This window comes from Enhydra lutris, unplaced genomic scaffold (genome assembly GCF_002288905.1).
Source record: "Enhydra lutris kenyoni isolate GAN:26980312 unplaced genomic scaffold, ASM228890v2 scaffoldscaffold70, whole genome shotgun sequence".
Classification (NCBI taxonomy): Eukaryota; Metazoa; Chordata; class Mammalia; order Carnivora; family Mustelidae; genus Enhydra; species Enhydra lutris.
In genome coordinates, this window is record NW_019154154.1 from 1,520,597 (window position 1) to 1,528,198 (window position 7,602).

The window sequence follows — 7,602 nt, forward strand, 5'->3', positions numbered from 1 at the left end:
AGATTAGAGAATGCAAGTAAATTCCCTTGGGCCCCACATCTTTTAGCTGCTTTTTATTCAGTGGGACACTAAATAACGTCTGGTTGCAAATCTCATGCTTTTGACCTACTTGTTTCCTGCCCTCACAAAAAAAGGAAGGAAAAGAAAGGAAAGGAAGGGGTGCCTGGGTGGCTCAGTGGGTTAAAGCCTCTGCCTTTGGCTCGGGTTGTAATCCCGGGATCCTGGAATCGAGCCCCGCATGGGGCTCTCTGCTCGGCGGGGAGCATGCTTTCTCCTCTCCCTCTGCCTGCCTCCCTGCCTACTTGTGATCTCTTGTCTGTCAAATAGATAAATAAAATCTTTAAAAAAAAAAAAAGAAAGAAAGGAAAGGAAGGAAGGAAGGAAGGTGGGGGTGGGGAGGGGGGAGAAAAGAGAGTGGGAGGAGGATCTGGGTCACAGAGATGGATAGCCAGACAGCATCAGATGTACTATCTATACTATTAAATGCTAGAATGTAATGGATAAATGTTGAAAGAGTTTTGAACATCATTTCTTTTAATGCAGGTTATTTCTACCAAAATGTAGTTTTTCCATTTTATATTCATTCTCCTTGATTTTAATTCATGAGGCTGATGTTTCAATGAACTCGTTGCTCATTAGTGCCATCTTTCTCCAGACCTATATAAACTGACCACATGAATATAAGAGGACCTTTTAATATGGACATCAAAGGAGAAGTAAGCCTCAGACAGCATTTCCTTTTAAGGTGAGACCAGTCTGTAGTTAGGCAATTTGTAAATCTTGGTGATAAAATCAGGTTGATAGCAAATGGCCTTGAGCACTTGGCTAATGAGAACACAGAGAGTTAGGTGATCATTGTCTTTGTCTTAATCAATGTCTTTTAGTTTTTCCATTAGGCCAGGATGATTTTGAATATATAAAACCAAAGTAAAGGAGGGTGAAGTTGATAGCAGGCACTCTGTCCTTTGATCTGACCAACAATGACTTCCAGGAACATCTACCATTTTTTTTCATGTAAATTTTATGCTAAGGAATGACAATCACACTAATATCTCTCCCCCATGTGTCCTATTTTCTTTTATGCCATGCTGTATTATCAACATGTGAGTATTTGCATAAATAATGTATGTTATAACTTATTCCAGTATATCTTGGTAAAGACCTAAGGGTTACCGAGAATTTTCTTAACCCACTGAGCCACCCAGGCACCCCTACAGAGAATTTTCTTAACTTATCATTCACTTTGTTATTTGGTTAAATCTAACTCACATCATGAAAGCCTGCAGGGTACTTAAGGCCAGTATGGATGACAGCGGAAGTATACATCTGTATTATTCCAAATCCCCATAAAAAATGACAGAGCAGGGGCACCTGGGTGGCTCAGTGGGTTAAAGCCTCTGCCTTTGGCTCAGGTCATGATCCCTGGGTCTTGGGATCAAGCCCCGCATCTGGCTCTCTGCTCAGCGGGGAACCTGCTTCCCCCCACCACCCCACCTGCCTCTCTGCCTACTTGTGATCTCTGTCTGTCAAATAAATAAATAAAATCTTTATAAAAAAAATGACAGAGCAACCAGATATCAAAAGCAAAAAATCTATGGCCAAGTTTTACAGTGGAGTAAAAGACAGTGAGGATAAAACGCCAATAGCTATGAGATGCCTGTGGGATCAGCATCTGTGTAGCAAGAAGTAGAGAAAAACAGTGGGAAGACTGGGGACCTGTAATAGACGAACCTCCAGAAAGCAGAAGGTATTAACCTGGAAGGGACAGTGGTTGATTTGACTATAGCTGCTAACAAGAGATGGGGTTTTACCCACTCCAATCACCAGGGAGTGCAAGTGGCAAACAGTAAGAAGGTCTGGAGGGACTAGAATGATCTAGACCCAGTGAACTCTCAAAATTGAACAGCCAGAGAGCACTCTTCTCCAACAGTGTCCCACATTGCAGAGAAATTGCTGAGCATGGAATCAATACAAAAGTTGACAGAAACAGGGGAGTCAAAGGAAAAAAAAAAGTCTAGATAAAAGTTGGAGAGGAGAACAGCTAAGAAATTTCAGAAAGCAAGCTACCATTGCAACATACAGCAGAAGAGGGAGCTCTGTGAAGTTAGAAAAGTGATCTGATCCAAGTTGCCTCCTGAAAGTTTAAAGAAACTAACACAAAAATGAGTAACAGAAAAGTAATAAGGTCACAGCCTATACTAGTTATTATATTTTAAAAAAATAGAATAAGGAGCAGAAGAACATCATTTCAGAAATGACAGCATGCCAGCAAGATTGAAGATAGGAAAAAAGATCTATTCTACAGATGATAGGAATGCCTGAAGAAATAAATCAAAGCAGAGGAATGGAAAAAATAATAATAAGTATGATTCAAAAAACTGTCCTAAAAGAGAAAAAAGGCTTGGAAATACATATTTAAAGAACATACTGGATACCTGAGAATTATGATTCAGGAGAGCCAAAATCAAATTTTTCTTTTTTTTTTTCTTAAAGATTTTATATGTTTATCTGAGAGAGAGAAAGAGAGAGCATAACAAGGGGAGAGGCAAAAAGAGTGGGAGAAGCAGACTCCCTGCCAAGGAGGGAGCCCAACGTGGGGCTCTATCCATCCCAAGACCCCAAGACCATGACCTGAGCGGACGGCAGACAGCCAACTGACTGAGCCACGCAGGCACCCCAAAATCAAATTTTTCTTATAAAATTATGGAATTTAAAAGTGAAAATTTCTTTGACCATTTAGGTAAAAATGCACATGACTTAAAGGGAAGATTAAATTAGATTGTTACCAGACATCTTAATGCAATGTCTTATGCCAGAAAAGCAAATAGAATAACATTTCAAATATTCAAGGAAATACAAATGTGAGCCAAAGATATTTCCAGTAAAACTTCTGTTCAAACATAAACGTCATTCAAAATATTTATTGAAATGAAAGAGCTAAAGGAATATTTTCCTATTGAGTTCTTCCTGAAGCATCTAACAGAGGAAAGCTTCATATAAGCAAAATGCCCAGAGAATCATCGATATTTAGAAGTAGTGGTGAGCGTTAAATAAAATATATATACATATATATGTATCTATAAAATTAAAATTTAGTGAAGGCTAAAAGGGAGTGAATTTATATTTATGACATAATCTATGTATATTTTGACAATGAAGATACAGAACAATCATTAAGCAAATAGGAGGGAGAATGGAGATAGCATATGCAAAAACAAAATTAAATCTATTTAGGATTATAATTGGTGATGATAGTATTGTTATGCTATTGTTTCTATAATATGGAATAAAACAAATGAAAAACTGTAGAATACTCTAATTCTATCCTTGTGTCTTTGAAAGCATTCCTTTTTTCTTTTTTTATGATTTTATTTTATTTATTTATTTATCATAGAGAGAGAGAGAAAGAAAGAGGGTGCACAAGCAGGGGGAGGTGGCAGGCAGAGGGAGAAGCAGGCTCGCTGCTGCGCAAGGAGCCCAATGACAGGCTGGGGCTCAGGCTTGGGCTCCATCCCAGGACTCTGAGATCATGACCTGAGCCAAAGGCAGATGCTTAACTAACTCAGCCACAAGCATTCTTATTTTGAGAAAATAATTAGTTGTATGTGTGCCTTTTTTCTGAGATTATTACTATATGTATTATGTTTATAGCACTGGATAAGGCAAATGAAAAATTACAGGCTATTCCAATTCTATCATATTATGAGCTCATGGAAATCAAGATTTTCAGTGTAGGAAAAAATACAGGTATAATATAGAAAAAAATCAGTGAAACCATGTAGTACTATATTTGAATTGGAAATATCAGAATAAACTTGTGAGATGAGTTATTTTAAAAAATTAAACATGTGTGCATGTGTATATATACATATATATGTAGTGTGTGTGTGTGTGTGTGTGTGTGTGTGTGTTCTCAGTCCTTCTACTGAACAGATCTATAAATAATGAAAACCTCTCAGTCCTGAGCATCCTTAGTGCTCAGTTTTATAGTCTTGAAATGCCATTTTCCACTAAAAGAAACCAGTGCTTCTTGGGGAATAGTCAATCCTGGGTCTGGGGAAGAACATATACAGGGTAAGTCTGGAACACTCTGCCACATTAGATCATGAAGAAATATCAACACTTTTAAATATAATGTCAAAAGAATTCGGAGACTAACTACAAGAGGCTCCCACTGCTTAAAGATGGAACACCTTGAGTTTTAAGATACTAATTTCAGTGTATTGAAACCTATAAAATATGTTGAAATTGATAAATGCAGAATGATATTTTAAAAAGTAACCAGGGGCACCTGGGTGGCTCAGTGGGTTAAAGCCTCTGCCTTCAGCTCGGGTTGTGGTCCCAGGGTCCTGGAATCGAGCCCTGCATCAGACTCTCTGCTCAGCAGGGACCGGCTTCCCTCCCTCTCTCTCTCTGCCTCTCTGCCTACTTGTGATCTCTGTCAAATAAATAAATAAAATATTTTTTAAAAATAAATAAAAAATAAAATAAAAAAGTAACCAATTGGTTGGGTTATGGACATTGGAGAGGGTATGTGCTATGGTGAGTGCTGTGAAGTGTGTAAGCCTGATGATTCACAGACCTTGTATCCCTGGGGCAAATAATACCTTATATGTTAATAAAAATAATTTTTAAAAATAGGGTATTCCCTGCACTGTGAGGAATGGAAAAATGAAATAAGAAAAGTAAGGGTGGTTTTTATGTTAAAAAAAAAAAAAGGCAGCCAATTGGTTACCTTTCTAGGGAAGCAACTCATTACCTTGTCAACTAACAAATAACAAGAAAACAATAAGCACTTATTTTCCCCTTCCAGTATTCCTTAAAACTTTGGGTAGCCAAATAAAGGCTCATTTCTCTTATAAAGAAAGTGTCTCTTTATGAAATAATTTCAGTTAATAAATGAAAACAAGGTGATAAAATTCAAAATCACTATTTTGTACCTGCACTGAATAAATGAATCTGCAATGAGCATCAAGGGCCATTAACATCAGTAAATGCTAACATCAGCTAACAGGAGAGAAAATGAGGTATTAGTTGCTTCCTGAGGGAAGAACCATCTATAGTCTTGTCAAAGACTTACTGCGAATTAAACCTGAGTCCGATCAAGCAGAAAATATCATGGACATAAGAGCATGCTACAGGGTTTATAATATTAAAAAAAAAAAAATCCAGACTGTGAGAAAACGTGCAGCTTAAATGGTCTTTGATCTCAGCAGAAACTTGGAAGAAAAAGAAAGAGGTGGAGGGGAAACTATAGATTAAAAGAAGCCTAAAAGGTATATATAATTTCTTTGATCAAGCAAGATTAAACTACAGTGTCTAGGATGCATACGTGTGTTATAAAAACCAGAAAGGAATTCAAGGAGGTAATTACTATGAAAGTTAGCACAGTTGTTTTTGAAAGGGAAGGCTGTGGGTGGGATGAGGTATCTGGAGGAGCTTCAGGAGAGACTGACCTGTAGTATTTACACAGCATAATAAGCAGTAGATAATATATAGTCTTCTCTTTGAAGATGGATACACTGTGACTTATTGGCAGTTCCAAACCAGGTAAAATTTAGAGTTAGAACTCAGCTCTTTGATTTCCAAAAATATTCCTTCCTCCCTTTCTCTCCCCTCCCCATTTCCTTCCTTCCTCCCTCTCTCCTTCCCTCCCTCCCTCCCTCTTTTCCTTTCCTTCCCTCCTCCCCTCCCCTCCCCTTTCCTTCCTCCCTCTCCTCTCCTCTCCTTTCCTTCTTTCCCTCCCTCCCTTCCTTTCTTTCCCTTCCTTCCTCCATCTGTCCTTCCTTCTTTTCTTCTTTCTTTTCCTTCCTTCCCTTCCCCTTCTCCTTCCCTCTTCCCTTCCCCTTTCCCTTCTTCTTTATTTCCCTTCTTTCTTCTTTTGTTTTTTTGTAATTTAGCTATCTTTACACTAACATGATTCTAAAATCATAATTGCTTCCTGTAATAGGGTATAATTATAAACAGGACAACTAAAAGAGAAATAAATATTAAAGGGCATTAAAAATATTTATGTTTTTGTCTACTGAAATTTAGGAAATTTAATTTTGTTTGTTTTTCTAAGTTCTCACGGTAGAATTTAGAAAGCAGGAATACCCTTCACTGACATATTTGGGAAATAAAATTTACAAAATATTTTTTTCCAACTTATAAATCCTCTCCACAAAGGCAGAGAGTAGAGAAAGAAAATAGTTTTATTATGGAATAAGCATTAAACCAAAATGTGGTGTACATCACAAGCAATCTACTAAGAGATTGCAAAGACAGGAAGAAAGCCCTCACATTTATGTGGTAAAGCAGATGCAACTTATTATATGTGTGTTTTCAAGTAAGAGGACTTGAGAGCATCATTTGCTAGACATGGTTCATCCTAACTTCACCCAGTAATTGGGATGATCATCTGTGTTAGCTAATGGGATTTATCCAGAGGGAGGAAAATTCATTTGTTTATGACAGGAAGTACTTTGATAATTTAGAGGAGGCACCCATCAAAGTCAGGCTCTTACCCCTCCACAGAAGCAAGATAGGGGTGCTTGCTCCCTTGATGTTTACATTTCAGAAAGATAGCTCTCAGGTCTTTGGGAAAAACATTTTTGGGTTGTAAAGCTGGCAAAGGGCCTATCTAGTTTTCAAAACAGTTTATACAAAATTCAAAGTTCTTGTAGTTAGAAAGTTTTCTAAAGTAAATGCTCAAAGAAAGAGGGGAGAAAAAAATCTTTTCCCTTATTTTGCCAACTAGAGGAATTAATCCTCTTAACTTTAATTTGTACCCATTTGCCCTTATGCGTATAAGGATATCACCATAAAAAGTTATTTTTCTTAAGGTTATCACAGAAAGATGCCTTTTCTTTGAACAGATTAAGCTGTGATATTGTCTTCTTTGGACTATCAGAAGTGACACTTATATAATTCTGAGAAGATGATTATTTTCTTTTTGTGCTTTTAATATGTCTGTATCTGGATTATTACTTTTTTTTTTTTTTTTTTTTTTGCTTTATTTTCATGTGAGAGCCCTTTTTCCTGTTAAACTTGAAACTCCTCAAGGGCAGGAAACATACTGACTTTTTCCTGTGTTTCCTCAGGGTATATCTAATGCCTTTTCCTGCCCAGTGCAGTGCTCAATAGTGGCTATTCAGTCCAATCCTGAAATTGTTGTTACCTGTTTTGGGTGTTAGCTGCTGCTATAAATAGAGACACTTTTGCTTGAGAAATGTCTCGAACTTATTTCTCCTGTCATTTTCTTTTTCCCTGTTAAAACCAAATGCATCCCAGAACTCATTTATCTTTTTTTCCCCCCAAGAATGTTTCTGTGTGAAGTTTGCTACATTAAATAGAAAATTTAATAAGCCTTTTAGGGGAGAGAGAGATCACCTACAGTTTTTTGAAGTTGAGTCTCTTAATTAAAAATCTTGTGTCCCTTTCTTAGACCGTGGAAAGATACCTGTGAATAACCCACAGTGATGGTTAATGTGTGGGATGGCTTAGTTAGACCAAATATTTTCAATAATTTGTTGAACAATTTGGAGTAAAGGAGCTATTTAGGAACCTCCACTTGATTCATCCACGGGAAAAGTGTTACACTGGTTACTTTTCAAGGTAATC